This window comes from Cavia porcellus, unplaced genomic scaffold, assembly GCF_034190915.1.
Source record: "Cavia porcellus strain 051 isolate PalLab524CR breed Dunkin Hartley unplaced genomic scaffold, mCavPor4.1 scaffold_6, whole genome shotgun sequence".
Classification (NCBI taxonomy): Eukaryota; Metazoa; Chordata; class Mammalia; order Rodentia; family Caviidae; genus Cavia; species Cavia porcellus.
The window spans coordinates 56,126,174-56,150,389 of record NW_026947489.1 but is presented as its reverse complement, the minus strand read 5'-3'; the positions used below and the strand labels follow the sequence as shown (position 1 = coordinate 56,150,389).

The window sequence follows — 24,216 nt, the reverse complement described above, 5'->3', positions numbered from 1 at the left end:
CCCTTGGAGGAGAGCACCAGGAAAGCTGACATGAGAGAAGGAAGCACAGTGGCCTGCCACTGCACAGTGATTCCATGTGAAAGCAAACTCAATGGTAGAATTATCGGCACCAGTTAGCCCTGTGCCCAGCATGTGGCGAGCTTAAGGTCAATAACAGCAAGACTGTGCATTCAGCCATGGGTGCTGAGCAGTGGGCCTGCTGTACAGGCGTGGGCCAGGCTTGCAGAAGCCCGACAATGTGGGAAAGGCAGGGGAGGGTGGAGTGAAGCAGTGACCAGGCCAGACGTGCGTCCCCTGAGGTGCTGCAGCACTGCCGAGGGGTGGTGACTGGCCACAGGGAAGGTGTCCACTCCCTGTAGCAAGGCTCAGACTAGAGCATGCTTCCTAGACAACGTGAGTTGTGAGGAGAGCCCTTCCGCGGTGTTCACAGCATCCTGACTCCAGGTCAGGGGCTCCCTGGCCTATACTGACTTGGGCTCCCTGCGTGTGCCTTGAGGGCACAGTATCCTGGGGCTTGGAGTGCCCCTAAGGCTGAGATGCTCCCTGCAAGTAAGGAGCAGGAGGATGGGTCGGGCTTTAAGTCAGCGCCTCTCTTACACCGTCCCGTCACCCACCCTTCCCACCGCTGAGACATCTCCTGACCACAGTCCTTGTATCCAGCTGCAGTCCTCCTCGACTTAGCGCTAGGCTCCGTGCACTTGCATTGCTGTCCTTTCTGTTTATGTCCACTACCCCTGAATCTTTCATCTCCATTGTGTACAATGACGGGAGCTCCTAGAGAAGTGACTGCTGGCAACCTCAGTAGCACTCCTCCGGCTCCATGGCTGGCTCCCTCTGTCCCCGAGTCTTGTGCCTACCAGGTTCCCCGGAGTGACACATTATCCCCATCCTTTGCGATATCTAGGGCCACAGCCCCTCGTCCATTGTTCTGGCCCTGCTGCCTATTCTTCTGGCCTGCACGAGAGCTATGGAGGGCTGTGGTAGTTTGTAGGGCTGCCAGGGTCTTTCACAGCGAGCAAGCGGCATCCACTGTCTTGTGAGCCCGGGCAGCCAACAGTCTGGGCCCAGATCCCCAGATCCCCGTCGGCCAATGACAGGCAATTTGGGTCTTGACCCCCACACCGTCCTTCCACAGCTCTGCCAGAGTGCTTGGTGGTAAGATGTCCCTTCTCATGACCTGGAACGGTGCTTCTCATAGGGTCGTGCGTCCCAAGTATTTGCTTCACCAGTGTGACCCTTTATGCGTCTGTGCCAATGCAGCTCAGGGTCGCAAGCAACATCTTGGTCTCCGCTATGTCTGTGAAGCAGAGGACGCCAGGAATCCCCTTGTGGATGCACAGCCGCCATAGGTCCCTTAGGCAGTGGGTCTGCTGAGTCCTCTGGGAAACCAAGCATCTCTGCTTGTGCCCAGCCCTCATCCCCACCCACGCCCCCAGCCCAGGCCCTCCCTGGCACATCCCTCTCCACCCTTCCCGGCCTCCAAAATGTCTACTGAGTAACTCCCTCCTGGAGTGCTGCTCTGGCTGCTGGAGCTGAGTGTGGAGGCCAATGTATGTGCAGACTGGCAGGCTTTTGAAGCCTGCCGGAGCCTGAGGCAGGGACTGGGGCCGGGAAGTGCTGCTGAGCAGAAGACGTGGTGGTCAGGTGTGCCAAGGAAGTCAGGGCAGCCTGGGAGGCAGGGCGGGCATGACGCCAGCCGGGCTCTTGAAGCTCAGCTGTCAGGTGTGTGACAGGCAGGTGTGTCTACACAGCTTTACAGTGCTTATTACGCACACCTATCCAGGTGGGGGCATAGCTCAGGGGTAGAGCATTTGACTGCAGATCAAGAGGTCCCCGGTTCAAATCCGGGTGCCCCCTACTGTGGTGACCCACTTTATTGCCAAACCTACAAGGCTCTTGTTTCCAGTCACTCAGGCTACTCTCTGCCTACATTGGGTATCCCAAGTCTCTGGGGACAAGGACTGTACCTGGCACAAGGCATGGTTGCGGGAGGGGTTTTACTCCCTGCTTTTCTCGGCTACAGGTGATAGAACCTAGGACCTTGCAGGCAGTTTCCTCACTAACCCTTCTCCTTTTCATCCCTGTTCTTGCCCCTTTCTCTCCCTGCTTTTTTTTTTCTTTTTCTTTTTGCTTTGCTTTCCTTTTATTTGCTTTGCTTTGCTTTTCTGGTTGGTTGGTTTGTTTCTTTGTTTATTTGGTTGCCTTCACGTGCTGCATGTTTCATCTATTTTGTTATGGACACTACTTTTTTGGGAGTCATCAAGAGGCCCACTGGGTGAACAACTTGCTCTCCTGCTGGTCCAGCCTCCCCAGAGTGTCAGATCCTAAGCTTGTGTCATCCGTCAAGTGACACACTTCTGCTTGGAGACACGCCTTGTGTGGGTGTGTGTGTGAGTGTGCGTGTGTGCGCGTGCGTGTGTGTGTGTCTGAGTGCATGTCTGTGAGTGTGTTTGTGTGTGTGTGTGTGTGTGTGTGTGTGTGTGTGTGTCTGTCTGTCTTCTTTGGTTGGCCAATTTGACTTACAGATGGATGGATGGGTGGCCCAATGCACATTTCATCTGTTTACTGTTTTGCAGTTTGCCGGTTCAGGCAGGATTTCTAGAGCATTTCCTAACTGTGTTCTCTGTCAGGCTTCTTTTGCTCAGGACTTGCCAGGGTAGCAGCAACTCAGCCTTCGTGGTGGCACAATTTCCGAGGCAGTTTGTGAGGAAGCCAGGGGACACTGGCAGATTCGATTCAGAACCCTTGGAGGAGAGCACCAGGAAAGCTGACATGAGAGAAGGAAGCACAGTGGCCTGCCACTGCACAGTGATTCCATGTGAAAGCAAACTCAATGGTAGAATTATCGGCACCAGTTAGCCCTGTGCCCAGCATGTGGCGAGCTTAAGGTCAATAACAGCAAGACTGTGCATTCAGCCATGGGTGCTGAGCAGTGGGCCTGCTGTACAGGCGTGGGCCAGGCTTGCAGAAGCCCGACAATGTGGGAAAGGCAGGGGAGGGTGGAGTGAAGCAGTGACCAGGCCAGACGTGCGTCCCCTGAGGTGCTGCAGCACTGCCGAGGGGTGGTGACTGGCCACAGGGAAGGTGTCCACTCCCTGTAGCAAGGCTCAGACTAGAGCATGCTTCCTAGACAACGTGAGTTGTGAGGAGAGCCCTTCCGCGGTGTTCACAGCATCCTGACTCCAGGTCAGGGGCTCCCTGGCCTATACTGACTTGGGCTCCCTGCGTGTGCCTTGAGGGCACAGTATCCTGGGGCTTGGAGTGCCCCTAAGGCTGAGATGCTCCCTGCAAGTAAGGAGCAGGAGGATGGGTCGGGCTTTAAGTCAGCGCCTCTCTTACACCGTCCCGTCACCCACCCTTCCCACCGCTGAGACATCTCCTGACCACAGTCCTTGTATCCAGCTGCAGTCCTCCTCGACTTAGCGCTAGGCTCCGTGCACTTGCATTGCTGTCCTTTCTGTTTATGTCCACTACCCCTGAATCTTTCATCTCCATTGTGTACAATGACGGGAGCTCCTAGAGAAGTGACTGCTGGCAACCTCAGTAGCACTCCTCCGGCTCCATGGCTGGCTCCCTCTGTCCCCGAGTCTTGTGCCTACCAGGTTCCCCGGAGTGACACATTATCCCCATCCTTTGCGATATCTAGGGCCACAGCCCCTCGTCCATTGTTCTGGCCCTGCTGCCTATTCTTCTGGCCTGCACGAGAGCTATGGAGGGCTGTGGTAGTTTGTAGGGCTGCCAGGGTCTTTCACAGCGAGCAAGCGGCATCCACTGTCTTGTGAGCCCGGGCAGCCAACAGTCTGGGCCCAGATCCCCAGATCCCCGTCGGCCAATGACAGGCAGTTTGGGTCTTGACCCCCACACCGTCCTTCCACAGCTCTGCCAGAGTGCTTGGTGGTAAGATGTCCCTTCTCATGACCTGGAACGGTGCTTCTCATAGGGTCGTGCGTCCCAAGTATTTGCTTCACCAGTGTGACCCTTTATGCGTCTGTGCCAATGCAGCTCAGGGTCGCAAGCAACATCTTGGTCTCCGCTATGTCTGTGAAGCAGAGGACGCCAGGAATCCCCTTGTGGATGCACAGCCGCCATAGGTCCCTTAGGCAGTGGGTCTGCTGAGTCCTCTGGGAAACCAAGCATCTCTGCTTGTGCCCAGCCCTCATCCCCACCCACGCCCCCAGCCCAGGCCCTCCCTGGCACATCCCTCTCCACCCTTCCCGGCCTCCAAAATTTCTACTGAGTAACTCCCTCCTGGAGTGCTGCTCTGGCTGCTGGAGCTGAGTGTGGAGGCCAATGTATGTGCAGACTGGCAGGCTTTTGAAGCCTGCCGGAGCCTGAGGCAGGGACTGGGGCCGGGAAGTGCTGCTGAGCAGAAGACGTGGTGTTCAGGTGTGCCAAGGAAGTCAGGGCAGCCTGGGAGGCAGGGCGGGCATGACGCCAGCCGGGCTCTTGAAGCTCAGCTGTCAGGTGTGTGACAGGCAGGTGTGTCTACACAGCTTTACAGTGCTTATTACGCACACCTATCCAGGTGGGGGCATAGCTCAGGGGTAGAGCATTTGACTGCAGATCAAGAGGTCCCCGGTTCAAATCCGGGTGCCCCCTACTGTGGTGACCCACTTTATTGCCAAACCTACAAGGCTCTTGTTTCCAGTCACTCAGGCTACTCTCTGCCTAAATTGGGTATCCCAAGTCTCTGGGGACAAGGACTGTACCTGGCACAAGGCATGGTTGCGGGAGGGGTTTTACTCCCTGCTTTTCTCGGCTACAGGTGATAGAACCTAGGACCTTGCAGGCAGTTTCCTCACTAACCCTTCTCCTTTTCATCCCTGTTCTTGCCCCTTTCTCTCCCTGCTTTTTTTTTTCTTTTTCTTTTTGCTTTGCTTTCCTTTTATTTGCTTTGCTTTGCTTTTCTGGTTGGTTGGTTTGTTTCTTTGTTTATTTGGTTGCCTTCACGTGCTGCATGTTTCATCTATTTTGTTATGGACACTACTTTTTTGGGAGTCATCAAGAGGCCCACTGGGTGAACAACTTGCTCTCCTGCTGGTCCAGCCTCCCCAGAGTGTCAGATCCTAAGCTTGTGTCATCCGTCAAGTGACACACTTCTGCTTGGAGACACGCCTTGTGTGGGTGTGTGTGTGAGTGTGCGTGTGTGCACGTGCGTGTGTGTGTGTGTCTGAGTGCATGTCTGTGAGTGTGTTTGTGTGTGTGTGTGTGTGTGTGTGTGTCTGTCTTCTTTGGTTGGCCAATTTGACTTACAGATGGATGGATGGGTGGCCCAATGCACATTTCATCTGTTTACTGTTTTGCAGTTTGCCGGTTCAGGCAGGATTTCTAGAGCATTTCCTAACTGTGTTCTCTGTCAGGCTTCTTTTGCTCAGGACTTGCCAGGGTAGCAGCAACTCAGCCTTCGTGGTGGCACAATTTCCGAGGCAGTTTGTGAGGAAGCCAGGGGACACTGGCAGATTCGATTCAGAACCCTTGGAGGAGAGCACCAGGAAAGCTGACATGAGAGAAGGAAGCACAGTGGCCTGCCACTGCACAGTGATTCCATGTGAAAGCAAACTCAATGGTAGAATTATCGGCACCAGTTAGCCCAGTGCCCAGCATGTGGCGAGCTTAAGGTCAATAACAGCAAGACTGTGCATTCAGCCATGGGTGCTGAGCAGTGGGCCTGCTGTACAGGCGTGGGCCAGGCTTGCAGAAGCCCGACAATGTGGGAAAGGCAGGGGAGGGTGGAGTGAAGCAGTGACCAGGCCAGACGTGCGTCCCCTGAGGTGCTGCAGCACTGCCGAGGGGTGGTGACTGGCCACAGGGAAGGTGTCCACTCCCTGTAGCAAGGCTCAGACTAGAGCATGCTTCCTAGACAACGTGAGTTGTGAGGAGAGCCCTTCCGCGGTGTTCACAGCATCCTGACTCCAGGTCAGGGGCTCCCTGGCCTATACTGACTTGGGCTCCCTGCGTGTGCCTTGAGGGCACAGTATCCTGGGGCTTGGAGTGCCCCTAAGGCTGAGATGCTCCCTGCAAGTAAGGAGCAGGAGGATGGGTCGGGCTTTAAGTCAGCGCCTCTCTTACACCGTCCCGTCACCCACCCTTCCCACCGCTGAGACATCTCCTGACCACAGTCCTTGTATCCAGCTGCAGTCCTCCTCGACTTAGCGCTAGGCTCCGTGCACTTGCATTGCTGTCCTTTCTGTTTATGTCCACTACCCCTGAATCTTTCATCTCCATTGTGTACAATGACGGGAGCTCCTAGAGAAGTGACTGCCGGCAACCTCAGTAGCACTCCTCCGGCTCCATGGCTGGCTCCCTCTGTCCCCGAGTCTTGTGCCTACCAGGTTCCCCGGAGTGACACATTATCCCCATCCTTTGCGATATCTAGGGCCACAGCCCCTCGTCCATTGTTCTGGCCCTGCTGCCTATTCTTCTGGCCTGCACGAGAGCTATGGAGGGCTGTGGTAGTTTGTAGGGCTGCCAGGGTCTTTCACAGCGAGCAAGCGGCATCCACTGTCTTGTGAGCCCGGGCAGCCAACAGTCTGGGCCCAGATCCCCAGATCCCCGTCGGCCAATGACAGGCAATTTGGGTCTTGACCCCCACACCGTCCTTCCACAGCTCTGCCAGAGTGCTTGGTGGTAAGATGTCCCTTCTCATGACCTGGAACGGTGCTTCTCATAGGGTCGTGCGTCCCAAGTATTTGCTTCACCAGTGTGACCCTTTATGCGTCTGTGCCAATGCAGCTCAGGGTCGCAAGCAACATCTTGGTCTCCGCTATGTCTGTGAAGCAGAGGACGCCAGGAATCCCCTTGTGGATGCACAGCCGCCATAGGTCCCTTAGGCAGTGGGTCTGCTGAGTCCTCTGGGAAACCAAGCATCTCTGCTTGTGCCCAGCCCTCATCCCCACCCACGCCCCCAGCCCAGGCCCTCCCTGGCACATCCCTCTCCACCCTTCCCGGCCTCCAAAATGTCTACTGAGTAACTCCCTCCTGGAGTGCTGCTCTGGCTGCTGGAGCTGAGTGTGGAGGCCAATGTATGTGCAGACTGGCAGGCTTTTGAAGCCTGCCGGAGCCTGAGGCAGGGACTGGGGCCGGGAAGTGCTGCTGAGCAGAAGACGTGGTGGTCAGGTGTGCCAAGGAAGTCAGGGCAGCCTGGGAGGCAGGGCGGGCATGACGCCAGCCGGGCTCTTGAAGCTCAGCTGTCAGGTGTGTGACAGGCAGGTGTGTCTACACAGCTTTACAGTGCTTATTACGCACACCTATCCAGGTGGGGGCATAGCTCAGGGGTAGAGCATTTGACTGCAGATCAAGAGGTCCCCGGTTCAAATCCGGGTGCCCCCTACTGTGGTGACCCACTTTATTGCCAAACCTACAAGGCTCTTGTTTCCAGTCACTCAGGCTACTCTCTGCCTACATTGGGTATCCCAAGTCTCTGGGGACAAGGACTGTACCTGGCACAAGGCATGGTTGCGGGAGGGGTTTTACTCCCTGCTTTTCTCGGCTACAGGTGATAGAACCTAGGACCTTGCAGGCAGTTTCCTCACTAACCCTTCTCCTTTTCATCCCTGTTCTTGCCCCTTTCTCTCCCTGCTTTTTTTTTTCTTTTTCTTTTTGCTTTGCTTTCCTTTTATTTGCTTTGCTTTGCTTTTCTGGTTGGTTGGTTTGTTTCTTTGTTTATTTGGTTGCCTTCACGTGCTGCATGTTTCATCTATTTTGTTATGGACACTACTTTTTTGGGAGTCATCAAGAGGCCCACTGGGTGAACAACTTGCTCTCCTGCTGGTCCAGCCTCCCCAGAGTGTCAGATCCTAAGCTTGTGTCATCCGTCAAGTGACACACTTCTGCTTGGAGACACGCCTTGTGTGGGTGTGTGTGTGAGTGTGCGTGTGTGCGCGTGCGTGTGTGTGTGTCTGAGTGCATGTCTGTGAGTGTGTTTGTGTGTGTGTGTGTGTGTGTGTGTGTGTGTGTGTGTGTGTCTGTCTTCTTTGGTTGGCCAATTTGACTTACAGATGGATGGATGGGTGGCCCAATGCACATTTCATCTGTTTACTGTTTTGCAGTTTGCCGGTTCAGGCAGGATTTCTAGAGCATTTCCTAACTGTGTTCTCTGTCAGGCTTCTTTTGCTCAGGACTTGCCAGGGTAGCAGCAACTCAGCCTTCGTGGTGGCACAATTTCCGAGGCAGTTTGTGAGGAAGCCAGGGGACACTGGCAGATTCGATTCAGAACCCTTGGAGGAGAGCACCAGGAAAGCTGACATGAGAGAAGGAAGCACAGTGGCCTGCCACTGCACAGTGATTCCATGTGAAAGCAAACTCAATGGTAGAATTATCGGCACCAGTTAGCCCTGTGCCCAGCATGTGGCGAGCTTAAGGTCAATAACAGCAAGACTGTGCATTCAGCCATGGGTGCTGAGCAGTGGGCCTGCTGTACAGGCGTGGGCCAGGCTTGCAGAAGCCCGACAATGTGGGAAAGGCAGGGGAGGGTGGAGTGAAGCAGTGACCAGGCCAGACGTGCGTCCCCTGAGGTGCTGCAGCACTGCCGAGGGGTGGTGACTGGCCACAGGGAAGGTGTCCACTCCCTGTAGCAAGGCTCAGACTAGAGCATGCTTCCTAGACAACGTGAGTTGTGAGGAGAGCCCTTCCGCGGTGTTCACAGCATCCTGACTCCAGGTCAGGGGCTCCCTGGCCTATACTGACTTGGGCTCCCTGCGTGTGCCTTGAGGGCACAGTATCCTGGGGCTTGGAGTGCCCCTAAGGCTGAGATGCTCCCTGCAAGTAAGGAGCAGGAGGATGGGTCGGGCTTTAAGTCAGCGCCTCTCTTACACCGTCCCGTCACCCACCCTTCCCACCGCTGAGACATCTCCTGACCACAGTCCTTGTATCCAGCTGCAGTCCTCCTCGACTTAGCGCTAGGCTCCGTGCACTTGCATTGCTGTCCTTTCTGTTTATGTCCACTACCCCTGAATCTTTCATCTCCATTGTGTACAATGACGGGAGCTCCTAGAGAAGTGACTGCTGGCAACCTCAGTAGCACTCCTCCGGCTCCATGGCTGGCTCCCTCTGTCCCCGAGTCTTGTGCCTACCAGGTTCCCCGGAGTGACACATTATCCCCATCCTTTGCGATATCTAGGGCCACAGCCCCTCGTCCATTGTTCTGGCCCTGCTGCCTATTCTTCTGGCCTGCACGAGAGCTATGGAGGGCTGTGGTAGTTTGTAGGGCTGCCAGGGTCTTTCACAGCGAGCAAGCGGCATCCACTGTCTTGTGAGCCCGGGCAGCCAACAGTCTGGGCCCAGATCCCCAGATCCCCGTCGGCCAATGACAGGCAGTTTGGGTCTTGACCCCCACACCGTCCTTCCACAGCTCTGCCAGAGTGCTTGGTGGTAAGATGTCCCTTCTCATGACCTGGAACGGTGCTTCTCATAGGGTCGTGCGTCCCAAGTATTTGCTTCACCAGTGTGACCCTTTATGCGTCTGTGCCAATGCAGCTCAGGGTCGCAAGCAACATCTTGGTCTCCGCTATGTCTGTGAAGCAGAGGACGCCAGGAATCCCCTTGTGGATGCACAGCCGCCATAGGTCCCTTAGGCAGTGGGTCTGCTGAGTCCTCTGGGAAACCAAGCATCTCTGCTTGTGCCCAGCCCTCATCCCCACCCACGCCCCCAGCCCAGGCCCTCCCTGGCACATCCCTCTCCACCCTTCCCGGCCTCCAAAATTTCTACTGAGTAACTCCCTCCTGGAGTGCTGCTCTGGCTGCTGGAGCTGAGTGTGGAGGCCAATGTATGTGCAGACTGGCAGGCTTTTGAAGCCTGCCGGAGCCTGAGGCAGGGACTGGGGCCGGGAAGTGCTGCTGAGCAGAAGACGTGGTGGTCAGGTGTGCCAAGGAAGTCAGGGCAGCCTGGGAGGCAGGGCGGGCATGACGCCAGCCGGGCTCTTGAAGCTCAGCTGTCAGGTGTGTGACAGGCAGGTGTGTCTACACAGCTTTACAGTGCTTATTACGCACACCTATCCAGGTGGGGGCATAGCTCAGGGGTAGAGCATTTGACTGCAGATCAAGAGGTCCCCGGTTCAAATCCGGGTGCCCCCTACTGTGGTGACCCACTTTATTGCCAAACCTACAAGGCTCTTGTTTCCAGTCACTCAGGCTACTCTCTGCCTAAATTGGGTATCCCAAGTCTCTGGGGACAAGGACTGTACCTGGCACAAGGCATGGTTGCGGGAGGGGTTTTACTCCCTGCTTTTCTCGGCTACAGGTGATAGAACCTAGGACCTTGCAGGCAGTTTCCTCACTAACCCTTCTCCTTTTCATCCCTGTTCTTGCCCCTTTCTCTCCCTGCTTTTTTTTTTCTTTTTCTTTTTGCTTTGCTTTCCTTTTATTTGCTTTGCTTTGCTTTTCTGGTTGGTTGGTTTGTTTCTTTGTTTATTTGGTTGCCTTCACGTGCTGCATGTTTCATCTATTTTGTTATGGACACTACTTTTTTGGGAGTCATCAAGAGGCCCACTGGGTGAACAACTTGCTCTCCTGCTGGTCCAGCCTCCCCAGAGTGTCAGATCCTAAGCTTGTGTCATCCGTCAAGTGACACACTTCTGCTTGGAGACACGCCTTGTGTGGGTGTGTGTGTGAGTGTGCGTGTGTGCACGTGCGTGTGTGTGTGTGTCTGAGTGCATGTCTGTGAGTGTGTTTGTGTGTGTGTGTGTGTGTGTGTGTGTCTGTCTTCTTTGGTTGGCCAATTTGACTTACAGATGGATGGATGGGTGGCCCAATGCACATTTCATCTGTTTACTGTTTTGCAGTTTGCCGGTTCAGGCAGGATTTCTAGAGCATTTCCTAACTGTGTTCTCTGTCAGGCTTCTTTTGCTCAGGACTTGCCAGGGTAGCAGCAACTCAGCCTTCGTGGTGGCACAATTTCCGAGGCAGTTTGTGAGGAAGCCAGGGGACACTGGCAGATTCGATTCAGAACCCTTGGAGGAGAGCACCAGGAAAGCTGACATGAGAGAAGGAAGCACAGTGGCCTGCCACTGCACAGTGATTCCATGTGAAAGCAAACTCAATGGTAGAATTATCGGCACCAGTTAGCCCAGTGCCCAGCATGTGGCGAGCTTAAGGTCAATAACAGCAAGACTGTGCATTCAGCCATGGGTGCTGAGCAGTGGGCCTGCTGTACAGGCGTGGGCCAGGCTTGCAGAAGCCCGACAATGTGGGAAAGGCAGGGGAGGGTGGAGTGAAGCAGTGACCAGGCCAGACGTGCGTCCCCTGAGGTGCTGCAGCACTGCCGAGGGGTGGTGACTGGCCACAGGGAAGGTGTCCACTCCCTGTAGCAAGGCTCAGACTAGAGCATGCTTCCTAGACAACGTGAGTTGTGAGGAGAGCCCTTCCGCGGTGTTCACAGCATCCTGACTCCAGGTCAGGGGCTCCCTGGCCTATACTGACTTGGGCTCCCTGCGTGTGCCTTGAGGGCACAGTATCCTGGGGCTTGGAGTGCCCCTAAGGCTGAGATGCTCCCTGCAAGTAAGGAGCAGGAGGATGGGTCGGGCTTTAAGTCAGCGCCTCTCTTACACCGTCCCGTCACCCACCCTTCCCACCGCTGAGACATCTCCTGACCACAGTCCTTGTATCCAGCTGCAGTCCTCCTCGACTTAGCGCTAGGCTCCGTGCACTTGCATTGCTGTCCTTTCTGTTTATGTCCACTACCCCTGAATCTTTCATCTCCATTGTGTACAATGACGGGAGCTCCTAGAGAAGTGACTGCCGGCAACCTCAGTAGCACTCCTCCGGCTCCATGGCTGGCTCCCTCTGTCCCCGAGTCTTGTGCCTACCAGGTTCCCCGGAGTGACACATTATCCCCATCCTTTGCGATATCTAGGGCCACAGCCCCTCGTCCATTGTTCTGGCCCTGCTGCCTATTCTTCTGGCCTGCACGAGAGCTATGGAGGGCTGTGGTAGTTTGTAGGGCTGCCAGGGTCTTTCACAGCGAGCAAGCGGCATCCACTGTCTTGTGAGCCCGGGCAGCCAACAGTCTGGGCCCAGATCCCCAGATCCCCGTCGGCCAATGACAGGCAATTTGGGTCTTGACCCCCACACCGTCCTTCCACAGCTCTGCCAGAGTGCTTGGTGGTAAGATGTCCCTTCTCATGACCTGGAACGGTGCTTCTCATAGGGTCGTGCGTCCCAAGTATTTGCTTCACCAGTGTGACCCTTTATGCGTCTGTGCCAATGCAGCTCAGGGTCGCAAGCAACATCTTGGTCTCCGCTATGTCTGTGAAGCAGAGGACGCCAGGAATCCCCTTGTGGATGCACAGCCGCCATAGGTCCCTTAGGCAGTGGGTCTGCTGAGTCCTCTGGGAAACCAAGCATCTCTGCTTGTGCCCAGCCCTCATCCCCACCCACGCCCCCAGCCCAGGCCCTCCCTGGCACATCCCTCTCCACCCTTCCCGGCCTCCAAAATGTCTACTGAGTAACTCCCTCCTGGAGTGCTGCTCTGGCTGCTGGAGCTGAGTGTGGAGGCCAATGTATGTGCAGACTGGCAGGCTTTTGAAGCCTGCCGGAGCCTGAGGCAGGGACTGGGGCCGGGAAGTGCTGCTGAGCAGAAGACGTGGTGGTCAGGTGTGCCAAGGAAGTCAGGGCAGCCTGGGAGGCAGGGCGGGCATGACGCCAGCCGGGCTCTTGAAGCTCAGCTGTCAGGTGTGTGACAGGCAGGTGTGTCTACACAGCTTTACAGTGCTTATTACGCACACCTATCCAGGTGGGGGCATAGCTCAGGGGTAGAGCATTTGACTGCAGATCAAGAGGTCCCCGGTTCAAATCCGGGTGCCCCCTACTGTGGTGACCCACTTTATTGCCAAACCTACAAGGCTCTTGTTTCCAGTCACTCAGGCTACTCTCTGCCTACATTGGGTATCCCAAGTCTCTGGGGACAAGGACTGTACCTGGCACAAGGCATGGTTGCGGGAGGGGTTTTACTCCCTGCTTTTCTCGGCTACAGGTGATAGAACCTAGGACCTTGCAGGCAGTTTCCTCACTAACCCTTCTCCTTTTCATCCCTGTTCTTGCCCCTTTCTCTCCCTGCTTTTTTTTTTCTTTTTCTTTTTGCTTTGCTTTCCTTTTATTTGCTTTGCTTTGCTTTTCTGGTTGGTTGGTTTGTTTCTTTGTTTATTTGGTTGCCTTCACGTGCTGCATGTTTCATCTATTTTGTTATGGACACTACTTTTTTGGGAGTCATCAAGAGGCCCACTGGGTGAACAACTTGCTCTCCTGCTGGTCCAGCCTCCCCAGAGTGTCAGATCCTAAGCTTGTGTCATCCGTCAAGTGACACACTTCTGCTTGGAGACACGCCTTGTGTGGGTGTGTGTGTGAGTGTGCGTGTGTGCACGTGCGTGTGTGTGTGTGTCTGAGTGCATGTCTGTGAGTGTGTTTGTGTGTGTGTGTGTGTGTGTGTGTGTCTGTCTTCTTTGGTTGGCCAATTTGACTTACAGATGGATGGATGGGTGGCCCAATGCACATTTCATCTGTTTACTGTTTTGCAGTTTGCCGGTTCAGGCAGGATTTCTAGAGCATTTCCTAACTGTGTTCTCTGTCAGGCTTCTTTTGCTCAGGACTTGCCAGGGTAGCAGCAACTCAGCCTTCGTGGTGGCACAATTTCCGAGGCAGTTTGTGAGGAAGCCAGGGGACACTGGCAGATTCGATTCAGAACCCTTGGAGGAGAGCACCAGGAAAGCTGACATGAGAGAAGGAAGCACAGTGGCCTGCCACTGCACAGTGATTCCATGTGAAAGCAAACTCAATGGTAGAATTATCGGCACCAGTTAGCCCAGTGCCCAGCATGTGGCGAGCTTAAGGTCAATAACAGCAAGACTGTGCATTCAGCCATGGGTGCTGAGCAGTGGGCCTGCTGTACAGGCGTGGGCCAGGCTTGCAGAAGCCCGACAATGTGGGAAAGGCAGGGGAGGGTGGAGTGAAGCAGTGACCAGGCCAGACGTGCGTCCCCTGAGGTGCTGCAGCACTGCCGAGGGGTGGTGACTGGCCACAGGGAAGGTGTCCACTCCCTGTAGCAAGGCTCAGACTAGAGCATGCTTCCTAGACAACGTGAGTTGTGAGGAGAGCCCTTCCGCGGTGTTCACAGCATCCTGACTCCAGGTCAGGGGCTCCCTGGCCTATACTGACTTGGGCTCCCTGCGTGTGCCTTGAGGGCACAGTATCCTGGGGCTTGGAGTGCCCCTAAGGCTGAGATGCTCCCTGCAAGTAAGGAGCAGGAGGATGGGTCGGGCTTTAAGTCAGCGCCTCTCTTACACCGTCCCGTCACCCACCCTTCCCACCGCTGAGACATCTCCTGACCACAGTCCTTGTATCCAGCTGCAGTCCTCCTCGACTTAGCGCTAGGCTCCGTGCACTTGCATTGCTGTCCTTTCTGTTTATGTCCACTACCCCTGAATCTTTCATCTCCATTGTGTACAATGACGGGAGCTCCTAGAGAAGTGACTGCCGGCAACCTCAGTAGCACTCCTCCGGCTCCATGGCTGGCTCCCTCTGTCCCCGAGTCTTGTGCCTACCAGGTTCCCCGGAGTGACACATTATCCCCATCCTTTGCGATATCTAGGGCCACAGCCCCTCGTCCATTGTTCTGGCCCTGCTGCCTATTCTTCTGGCCTGCACGAGAGCTATGGAGGGCTGTGGTAGTTTGTAGGGCTGCCAGGGTCTTTCACAGCGAGCAAGCGGCATCCACTGTCTTGTGAGCCCGGGCAGCCAACAGTCTGGGCCCAGATCCCCAGATCCCCGTCGGCCAATGACAGGCAATTTGGGTCTTGACCCCCACACCGTCCTTCCACAGCTCTGCCAGAGTGCTTGGTGGTAAGATGTCCCTTCTCATGACCTGGAACGGTGCTTCTCATAGGGTCGTGCGTCCCAAGTATTTGCTTCACCAGTGTGACCCTTTATGCGTCTGTGCCAATGCAGCTCAGGGTCGCAAGCAACATCTTGGTCTCCGCTATGTCTGTGAAGCAGAGGACGCCAGGAATCCCCTTGTGGATGCACAGCCGCCATAGGTCCCTTAGGCAGTGGGTCTGCTGAGTCCTCTGGGAAACCAAGCATCTCTGCTTGTGCCCAGCCCTCATCCCCACCCACGCCCCCAGCCCAGGCCCTCCCTGGCACATCCCTCTCCACCCTTCCCGGCCTCCAAAATGTCTACTGAGTAACTCCCTCCTGGAGTGCTGCTCTGGCTGCTGGAGCTGAGTGTGGAGGCCAATGTATGTGCAGACTGGCAGGCTTTTGAAGCCTGCCGGAGCCTGAGGCAGGGACTGGGGCCGGGAAGTGCTGCTGAGCAGAAGACGTGGTGGTCAGGTGTGCCAAGGAAGTCAGGGCAGCCTGGGAGGCAGGGCGGGCATGACGCCAGCCGGGCTCTTGAAGCTCAGCTGTCAGGTGTGTGACAGGCAGGTGTGTCTACACAGCTTTACAGTGCTTATTACGCACACCTATCCAGGTGGGGGCATAGCTCAGGGGTAGAGCATTTGACTGCAGATCAAGAGGTCCCCGGTTCAAATCCGGGTGCCCCCTACTGTGGTGACCCACTTTATTGCCAAACCTACAAGGCTCTTGTTTCCAGTCACTCAGGCTACTCTCTGCCTACATTGGGTATCCCAAGTCTCTGGGGACAAGGACTGTACCTGGCACAAGGCATGGTTGCGGGAGGGGTTTTACTCCCTGCTTTTCTCGGCTACAGGTGATAGAACCTAGGACCTTGCAGGCAGTTTCCTCACTAACCCTTCTCCTTTTCATCCCTGTTCTTGCCCCTTTCTCTCCCTGCTTTTTTTTTTCTTTTTCTTTTTGCTTTGCTTTCCTTTTATTTGCTTTGCTTTGCTTTTCTGGTTGGTTGGTTTGTTTCTTTGTTTATTTGGTTGCCTTCACGTGCTGCATGTTTCATCTATTTTGTTATGGACACTACTTTTTTGGGAGTCATCAAGAGGCCCACTGGGTGAACAACTTGCTCTCCTGCTGGTCCAGCCTCCCCAGAGTGTCAGATCCTAAGCTTGTGTCATCCGTCAAGTGACACACTTCTGCTTGGAGACACGCCTTGTGTGGGTGTGTGTGTGAGTGTGCGTGTGTGCACGTGCGTGTGTGTGTGTGTCTGAGTGCATGTCTGTGAGTGTGTTTGTGTGTGTGTGTGTGTGTGTGTGTGTCTGTCTTCTTTGGTTGGCCAATTTGACTTACAGATGGATGGATGGGTGGCCCAATGCACATTTCATCTGTTTACTGTTTTGCAGTTTGCCGGTTCAGGCAGGATTTCTAGAGCATTTCCTAACTGTGTTCTCTGTCAGGCTTCTTTTGCTCAGGACTTGCCAGGGTAGCAGCAACTCAGCCTTCGTGGTGGCACAATTTCCGAGGCAGTTTGTGAGGAAGCCAGGGGACACTGGCAGATTCGATTCAGAACCCTTGGAGGAGAGCACCAGGAAAGCTGACATGAGAGAAGGAAGCACAGTGGCCTGCCACTGCACAGTGATTCCATGTGAAAGCAAACTCAATGGTAGAATTATCGGCACCAGTTAGCCCAGTGCCCAGCATGTGGCGAGCTTAAGGTCAATAACAGCAAGACTGTGCATTCAGCCATGGGTGCTGAGCAGTGGGCCTGCTGTACAGGCGTGGGCCAGGCTTGCAGAAGCCCGACAATGTGGGAAAGGCAGGGGAGGGTGGAGTGAAGCAGTGACCAGGCCAGACGTGCGTCCCCTGAGGTGCTGCAGCACTGCCGAGGGGTGGTGACTGGCCACAGGGAAGGTGTCCACTCCCTGTAGCAAGGCTCAGACTAGAGCATGCTTCCTAGACAACGTGAGTTGTGAGGAGAGCCCTTCCGCGGTGTTCACAGCATCCTGACTCCAGGTCAGGGGCTCCCTGGCCTATACTGACTTGGGCTCCCTGCGTGTGCCTTGAGGGCACAGTATCCTGGGGCTTGGAGTGCCCCTAAGGCTGAGATGCTCCCTGCAAGTAAGGAGCAGGAGGATGGGTCGGGCTTTAAGTCAGCGCCTCTCTTACACCGTCCCGTCACCCACCCTTCCCACCGCTGAGACATCTCCTGACCACAGTCCTTGTATCCAGCTGCAGTCCTCCTCGACTTAGCGCTAGGCTCCGTGCACTTGCATTGCTGTCCTTTCTGTTTATGTCCACTACCCCTGAATCTTTCATCTCCATTGTGTACAATGACGGGAGCTCCTAGAGAAGTGACTGCCGGCAACCTCAGTAGCACTCCTCCGGCTCCATGGCTGGCTCCCTCTGTCCCCGAGTCTTGTGCCTACCAGGTTCCCCGGAGTGACACATTATCCCCATCCTTTGCGATATCTAGGGCCACAGCCCCTCGTCCATTGTTCTGGCCCTGCTGCCTATTCTTCTGGCCTGCACGAGAGCTATGGAGGGCTGTGGTAGTTTGTAGGGCTGCCAGGGTCTTTCACAGCGAGCAAGCGGCATCCACTGTCTTGTGAGCCCGGGCAGCCAACAGTCTGGGCCCAGATCCCCAGATCCCCGTCGGCCAATGACAGGCAATTTGGGTCTTGACCCCCACACCGTCCTTCCACAGCTCTGCCAGAGTGCTTGGTGGTAAGATGTCCCTTCTCATGACCTGGAACGGTGCTTCTCATAGGGTCGTGCGTCCCAAGTATTTGCTTCACCAGTGTGACCCTTTATGCGTCTGTGCCAATGCAGCTCAGGGTCGCAAGCAACATCTTGGTCTCCGCTATGTCTGTGAAGCAGAGGACGCCAGGAATCCCCTTGTGGATGCACAGCCGCCATAGGTCCCTTAGGCAGTGGGTCTGCTGAGTCCTCTGGGAAACCAAGCATCTCTGCTTGTGCCCAGCCCTCATCCCCACCCACGCCCCCAGCCCAGGCCCTCCCTGGCACATCCCTCTCCACCCTTCCCGGCCTCCAAAATGTCTACTGAGTAACTCCCTCCTGGAGTGCTGCTCTGGCTGCTGGAGCTGAGTGTGGAGGCCAATGTATGTGCAGACTGGCAGGCTTTTGAAGCCTGCCGGAGCCTGAGGCAGGGACTGGGGCCGGGAAGTGCTGCTGAGCAGAAGACGTGGTGGTCAGGTGTGCCAAGGAAGTCAGGGCAGCCTGGGAGGCAGGGCGGGCATGACGCCAGCCGGGCTCTTGAAGCTCAGCTGTCAGGTGTGTGACAGGCAGGTGTGTCTACACAGCTTTACAGTGCTTATTACGCACACCTATCCAGGTGGGGGCATAGCTCAGGGGTAGAGCATTTGACTGCAGATCAAGAGGTCCCCGGTTCAAATCCGGGTGCCCCCTACTGTGGTGACCCACTTTATTGCCAAACCTACAAGGCTCTTGTTTCCAGTCACTCAGGCTACTCTCTGCCTACATTGGGTATCCCAAGTCTCTGGGGACAAGGACTGTACCTGGCACAAGGCATGGTTGCGGGAGGGGTTTTACTCCCTGCTTTTCTCGGCTACAGGTGATAGAACCTAGGACCTTGCAGGCAGTTTCCTCACTAACCCTTCTCCTTTTCATCCCTGTTCTTGCCCCTTTCTCTCCCTGCTTTTTTTTTTCTTTTTCTTTTTGCTTTGCTTTCCTTTTATTTGCTTTGCTTTGCTTTTCTGGTTGGTTGGTTTGTTTCTTTGTTTATTTGGTTGCCTTCACGTGCTGCATGTTTCATCTATTTTGTTATGGACACTACTTTTTTGGGAGTCATCAAGAGGCCCACTGGGTGAACAACTTGCTCTCCTGCTGGTCCAGCCTCCCCAGAGTGTCAGATCCTAAGCTTGTGTCATCCGTCAAGTGACACACTTCTGCTTGGAGACACGCCTTGTGTGGGTGTGTGTGTGAGTGTGCGTGTGTGCACGTGCGTGTGTGTGTGTGTCTGAGTGCATGTCTGTGAGTGTGTTTGTGTGTGTGTGTGTGTGTGTGTGTGTCTGTCTTCTTTGGTTGGCCAATTTGACTTACAGATGGATGGATGGGTGGCCCAATGCACATTTCATCTGTTTACTGTTTTGCAGTTTGCCGGTTCAGGCAGGATTTCTAGAGCATTTCCTAACTGTGTTCTCTGTCAGGCTTCTTTTGCTCAGGACTTGCCAGGGTAGCAGCAACTCAGCCTTCGTGGTGGCACAATTTCCGAGGCAGTTTGTGAGGAAGCCAGGGGACACTGGCAGATTCGATTCAGAACCCTTGGAGGAGAGCACCAGGAAAGCTGACATGAGAGAAGGAAGCACAGTGGCCTGCCACTGCACAGTGATTCCATGTGAAAGCAAACTCAATGGTAGAATTATCGGCACCAGTTAGCCCAGTGCCCAGCATGTGGCGAGCTTAAGGTCAATAACAGCAAGACTGTGCATTCAGCCATGGGTGCTGAGCAGTGGGCCTGCTGTACAGGCGTGGGCCAGGCTTGCAGAAGCCCGACAATGTGGGAAAGGCAGGGGAGGGTGGAGTGAAGCAGTGACCAGGCCAGACGTGCGTCCCCTGAGGTGCTGCAGCACTGCCGAGGGGTGGTGACTGGCCACAGGGAAGGTGTCCACTCCCTGTAGCAAGGCTCAGACTAGAGCATGCTTCCTAGACAACGTGAGTTGTGAGGAGAGCCCTTCCGCGGTGTTCACAGCATCCTGACTCCAGGTCAGGGGCTCCCTGGCCTATACTGACTTGGGCTCCCTGCGTGTGCCTTGAGGGCACAGTATCCTGGGGCTTGGAGTGCCCCTAAGGCTGAGATGCTCCCTGCAAGTAAGGAGCAGGAGGATGGGTCGGGCTTTAAGTCAGCGCCTCTCTTACACCGTCCCGTCACCCACCCTTCCCACCGCTGAGACATCTCCTGACCACAGTCCTTGTATCCAGCTGCAGTCCTCCTCGACTTAGCGCTAGGCTCCGTGCACTTGCATTGCTGTCCTTTCTGTTTATGTCCACTACCCCTGAATCTTTCATCTCCATTGTGTACAATGACGGGAGCTCCTAGAGAAGTGACTGCCGGCAACCTCAGTAGCACTCCTCCGGCTCCATGGCTGGCTCCCTCTGTCCCCGAGTCTTGTGCCTACCAGGTTCCCCGGAGTGACACATTATCCCCATCCTTTGCGATATCTAGGGCCACAGCCCCTCGTCCATTGTTCTGGCCCTGCTGCCTATTCTTCTGGCCTGCACGAGAGCTATGGAGGGCTGTGGTAGTTTGTAGGGCTGCCAGGGTCTTTCACAGCGAGCAAGCGGCATCCACTGTCTTGTGAGCCCGGGCAGCCAACAGTCTGGGCCCAGATCCCCAGATCCCCGTCGGCCAATGACAGGCAATTTGGGTCTTGACCCCCACACCGTCCTTCCACAGCTCTGCCAGAGTGCTTGGTGGTAAGATGTCCCTTCTCATGACCTGGAACGGTGCTTCTCATAGGGTCGTGCGTCCCAAGTATTTGCTTCACCAGTGTGACCCTTTATGCGTCTGTGCCAATGCAGCTCAGGGTCGCAAGCAACATCTTGGTCTCCGCTATGTCTGTGAAGCAGAGGACGCCAGGAATCCCCTTGTGGATGCACAGCCGCCATAGGTCCCTTAGGCAGTGGGTCTGCTGAGTCCTCTGGGAAACCAAGCATCTCTGCTTGTGCCCAGCCCTCATCCCCACCCACGCCCCCAGCCCAGGCCCTCCCTGGCACATCCCTCTCCACCCTTCCCGGCCTCCAAAATGTCTACTGAGTAACTCCCTCCTGGAGTGCTGCTCTGGCTGCTGGAGCTGAGTGTGGAGGCCAATGTATGTGCAGACTGGCAGGCTTTTGAAGCCTGCCGGAGCCTGAGGCAGGGACTGGGGCCGGGAAGTGCTGCTGAGCAGAAGACGTGGTGGTCAGGTGTGCCAAGGAAGTCAGGGCAGCCTGGGAGGCAGGGCGGGCATGACGCCAGCCGGGCTCTTGAAGCTCAGCTGTCAGGTGTGTGACAGGCAGGTGTGTCTACACAGCTTTACAGTGCTTATTACGCACACCTATCCAGGTGGGGGCATAGCTCAGGGGTAGAGCATTTGACTGCAGATCAAGAGGTCCCCGGTTCAAATCCGGGTGCCCCCTACTGTGGTGACCCACTTTATTGCCAAACCTACAAGGCTCTTGTTTCCAGTCACTCAGGCTACTCTCTGCCTACATTGGGTATCCCAAGTCTCTGGGGACAAGGACTGTACCTGGCACAAGGCATGGTTGCGGGAGGGGTTTTACTCCCTGCTTTTCTCGGCTACAGGTGATAGAACCTAGGACCTTGCAGGCAGTTTCCTCACTAACCCTTCTCCTTTTCATCCCTGTTCTTGCCCCTTTCTCTCCCTGCTTTTTTTTTTCTTTTTCTTTTTGCTTTGCTTTCCTTTTATTTGCTTTGCTTTGCTTTTCTGGTTGGTTGGTTTGTTTCTTTGTTTATTTGGTTGCCTTCACGTGCTGCATGTTTCATCTATTTTGTTATGGACACTACTTTTTTGGGAGTCATCAAGAGGCCCACTGGGTGAACAACTTGCTCTCCTGCTGGTCCAGCCTCCCCAGAGTGTCAGATCCTAAGCTTGTGTCATCCGTCAAGTGACACACTTCTGCTTGGAGACACGCCTTGTGTGGGTGTGTGTGTGAGTGTGCGTCTGTGCGCGCGCGTGTGTGTGTGAGTGCATGTCTGTGAGTGTGTGTGTGTGTGTGTGTGTGTGTGTGTGTGTGTCTGTCTGTCTGTCTGTCTGTCTTCTTTGGTTGGCCAATTTGACTTACAGATGGATGGATGGGTGGCCCAATGCACATTTCATCTGTTTACTGTTTTGCAGTTTGCCGGTTCAGGCAGGATTTCTACAGCATTTCCTAACTGTGTTCTCTGTCAGGCTTCTTTTGCTCAGGACTTGCCAGGGTAGCAGCAACTCAGCCTTCGTGGTGGCACAATTTCCGAGGCAGTTTGTGAGGAAGCCAGGGGACACTGGCAGATTCGATTCAGAACCCTTGGAGGAGAGCACCAGGAAAGCTGACATGAGAGAAGGAAGCACAGTGGCCTGCCACTGCACATTGATTCCATGTTAAAGCAAACTCAATGGTAGAATTATCGGCACCAGTTAGCCCTGTGCCCAGCATGTGGCGAGCTTAAGGTCAATAACAGCAAGACTGTGCATTCAGCCATGGGTGCTGAGCAGTGGGCCTGCTGTACAGGCGTGGGCCAGGCTTGCAGAAGCCCGACAATGTGGGAAAGGCAGGGGAGGGTGGAGTGAAGCAGTGACCAGGCCAGACGTGCGTCCCCTGAGGTGCTGCAGCACTGCCGAGGGGTGGTGACTGGCCACAGGGAAGGTGTCCAATCCCTGTAGCAAGGCTCAGACTAGAGCATGCTTCCTAGACAACGTGAGTTGTGAGGAGAGCCCTTCCGCGGTGTTCACAGCATCCTGACTCCAGGTCAGGGGCTCCCTCGCCTACACTGACTTGGGCTCCCTGCGTGTGCCTTGAGGGCACAGTATCCTAGGGCTTGGAGTGCCCCTAAGGCTGAGATGCTCCCTGCAAGTAAGGAGCAGGAGGATGGGTCTGGCTTTAAGTCAGGGCCTTTCTTACACCGTCCTGTCACCCACCCTTCCCACCGCTGAGACATCTCCTGACCCCAGTCCTTGTATCCAGCTGCAGTCCTCCTCGATTTTGCGCTAGGCTCCGTGCACTTGCATTGCTGTCCTTTCTCTTTATGTCCACTACCCCTGAATCTTTCATCTCCATTGTGTACAATGACGGGAGCTCCTGGAGAAGTGACTGCCGGCAGCCTCAGTAGCACTCCTCCGGCTCCATGGCTGGCTCCCTCTGTCCCCCGAGTCTTGTGCCTACCAGGTTCCCCGGAGTGACACATTATCCCCATCCTTTGCGATATCTAGGGCCACAGCCCCTCGTCCATTGTTCTGGCCCTGCTGCCTATTCTTCTGGCCTGCACGAGAGCTATGGAGGGCTGTGGTAGTTTGTAGGGCTGCCAGGGTCTTTCACAGCGAGCAAGCGGCATCCACTGTCTTGTGAGCCCGGGCAGCCAACAGTCTGGGCCCAGATCCCCAGATCCCCGTCGGCCAATGACAGGCAATTTGGGTCTTGACCCCCACACCGTCCTTCCACAGCTCTGCCAGAGTGCTTGGTGGTAAGATGTCCCTTCTCATGACCTGGAACGGTGCTTCTCATAGGGTCGTGCGTCCCAAGAATTTGCTTCACCAGTGTGACCCTTTATGCGTCTGTGCCAATGCAGCTCAGGGTCGCAAGCAACATCTTGGTCTCCGCTATGCCTGTGAAGCAGAGGACGCCAGGAATCCCCTTGTGGATGCACAGCCGCCATAGGTCCCTTAGGCAGTGGGTCTGCTGAGTCCTCTGGGAAACCAAGCATCTCTGCTTGTGCCCAGCCCTCATCCCCACCCTCGCCCCCAGCCCAGGCCCTCCCTGGCACATCCCTCTCCACCCTTCCTGGCCTCCAAAATTTCTACTGAGTAACTCCCTCCTGGAGTGCTGCTCTGGCTGCTGGAGCTGAGTGTGGAGGCCAATGTATGTGCAGACTGGCAGGCTTTTGAAGCCTGCCGGAGCCTGAGGCAGGGACTGGGGCCGGGAAGTGCTGCTGAGCAGAAGAGGTGGTGGTCAGGTGTGCCAAGGAAGTCAGGGCAGCCTGGGAGGCAGGGCGGGCATGACGCCAGCCGGGCTCTTGAAGCTCAGCTGTCAGGTGTGTGACAGGCAGGTGTGTCCACACAGCTTTACAGTGCTTATTACGCACACCTATCCAGGTGGGGGCATAGCTCAGGGGTAGAGGATTTGACTGCAGATCAAGAGGTCCCCGGTTCAAATCCGGGTGCCCCCTACTGTGGTGACCCACTTTATTGCCAAACCTACAAGGCTCTTGTTTCCAGTCACTCTGGCTACTCTCTGCCTACATTGGGTATCCCAAGTCTCTGGGGACAAGGACTATACCTGGCACAAGGCATGGTTGGGGGAGGGGTTTTACTCCCTGCTTTTCTCGGCTACAGGTGATAGAACCTAGGACCTTGCAGGCAGTTTCCTCACTAACCCCTTTTGCCTTTTCATCCCTGTTCTTGCCCCTTTCTCTCCCTGCTTTTTTTTTTTCTTTTTCTTTTTGCTTTGCTTTCCTTTTATTTGCTTTGCTTTGCTTTTCTGGTTGGTTGGTTTGTTTCTTTGTTTATTTGGTTGCCTTCACGTGCTGCAGGTTTCATCTATTTTGTTATGGACACTACTTTTTTGGGAGTCATCAAGAGGCCCACTGGGTGAACAACTTGCTCTCCTGCTGGTCCAGCCTCCCCAGAGTGTCAGATCCTAAGCTTGTGT

At 55.3% G+C, this 24,216-nt stretch overlaps 8 non-coding genes across 8 annotated transcripts; all 8 read left to right on the top strand.

Annotated features, from left to right (window-relative positions):
• Positions 1-1,785: 1,785 nt before the first annotated feature.
• Positions 1,786-1,857, top strand: Trnac-gca (transfer RNA cysteine (anticodon GCA)). The gene has a single exon. It is a non-coding gene; the product is annotated as a tRNA-Cys (tRNA).
• A 2,670-nt stretch (positions 1,858-4,527) lies between these two features.
• Positions 4,528-4,599, top strand: Trnac-gca (transfer RNA cysteine (anticodon GCA)). Its single transcript has one exon. It is a non-coding gene; the product is annotated as a tRNA-Cys (tRNA).
• Positions 4,600-7,257: 2,658 nt separating this feature from the next.
• Trnac-gca (transfer RNA cysteine (anticodon GCA)) lies at positions 7,258-7,329 on the top strand. Its single transcript has one exon. It is a non-coding gene; the product is annotated as a tRNA-Cys (tRNA).
• A 2,670-nt stretch (positions 7,330-9,999) lies between these two features.
• On the top strand, positions 10,000-10,071 carry Trnac-gca (transfer RNA cysteine (anticodon GCA)). The gene has a single exon. It is a non-coding gene; the product is annotated as a tRNA-Cys (tRNA).
• Positions 10,072-12,729: 2,658 nt separating this feature from the next.
• On the top strand, positions 12,730-12,801 carry Trnac-gca (transfer RNA cysteine (anticodon GCA)). The gene has a single exon. It is a non-coding gene; the product is annotated as a tRNA-Cys (tRNA).
• Positions 12,802-15,459: 2,658 nt separating this feature from the next.
• Trnac-gca (transfer RNA cysteine (anticodon GCA)) lies at positions 15,460-15,531 on the top strand. Its single transcript has one exon. It is a non-coding gene; the product is annotated as a tRNA-Cys (tRNA).
• Positions 15,532-18,189: 2,658 nt separating this feature from the next.
• Positions 18,190-18,261, top strand: Trnac-gca (transfer RNA cysteine (anticodon GCA)). Its single transcript has one exon. It is a non-coding gene; the product is annotated as a tRNA-Cys (tRNA).
• Positions 18,262-20,919: 2,658 nt separating this feature from the next.
• Trnac-gca (transfer RNA cysteine (anticodon GCA)) lies at positions 20,920-20,991 on the top strand. Its single transcript has one exon. It is a non-coding gene; the product is annotated as a tRNA-Cys (tRNA).
• Positions 20,992-24,216: the final 3,225 nt, after the last annotated feature.